The sequence below is a fragment of the Galeopterus variegatus genome, unplaced genomic scaffold, assembly GCF_000696425.1.
Source record: "Galeopterus variegatus unplaced genomic scaffold, G_variegatus-3.0.2 Scaffold2533, whole genome shotgun sequence".
NCBI lineage: Eukaryota > Metazoa > Chordata > Mammalia > Dermoptera > Cynocephalidae > Galeopterus > Galeopterus variegatus.
In genome coordinates, this window is record NW_007728644.1 from 279,117 (window position 1) to 280,109 (window position 993).

The following is a 993-nucleotide window of genomic DNA, read 5'->3' on the forward strand; positions in this document are numbered from 1 at the left end:
AAAAAAAACTAAACGTAAATTCTCTCTGGAGAAGTACAATTTCTATTTAATTCTCAAAAAATTTTTCACAGATCAAGTTTTAAGGAAAAAATCAGTTCTTCATCTAGAATTTGAAAATGAAAGATAATAAGGAGACAGAAGCTAAAAGAGACATCCATATTATTAAAACACACACTTTAGATAGTAAAGACAGAATACATATCTTGTAAAAATGTTTTAATTTTTAAATGACATTATGGGCTAAGAAAAAGACATATAGAGAACAATCAAGTTGCTATGAAAAAGAGTAATGGAATTTCTATAAATAGAACTTCTAGCTATTAAAAGCTAGTGTAGGCATTAATCAATAGATTAGATATAGCTGAAGAGAGAATTGGTAAATTGGAAAAGACACTTGGTGAAATTATGTATGATTCAGTCTGGTAAAACTAAAATGTGGAAAGCATAAAGCAAACAATAAGAAGGCATAATAAATGTCTGATATAAGTTCCATACGAAGAAAGTGGTACAGAGTATGTGAAGAAAATACATTAAAATTAAGATCTTTTGTTCATCAATACATACCATTAGCAATATGAGAAGGCAAATCAATAAGTGGGAGATAATATTTAGACTGCATATGACAGGGGACTTACGTCAAGCACATAAAAAAATCTTAAACATTTCAATAAAAATGACTGATAAACCAATTTTGTTTTTTTTTAAAGGGTTACAAGACAACCAGGAGTGTCACAAAAGACTGTATTAAATGGCCATTAGGCATATGTAAAGATTCTCATTTACATTAGGATCAGGGAAATACAAATTAAACCCATAATGAGATACAACTACACACCCACAGAAATAAATAAATAAATAAAAATAAAACCTCTATCTATAATGAAGGGTAGAAAATGCAAGGTGGAACTGAAACTCTCACACATAACTATTGCAGGATAAACTCTTTAGCCACTTTAAAAAATTGACAATATCTACAAAAGCTGAACCTATGCT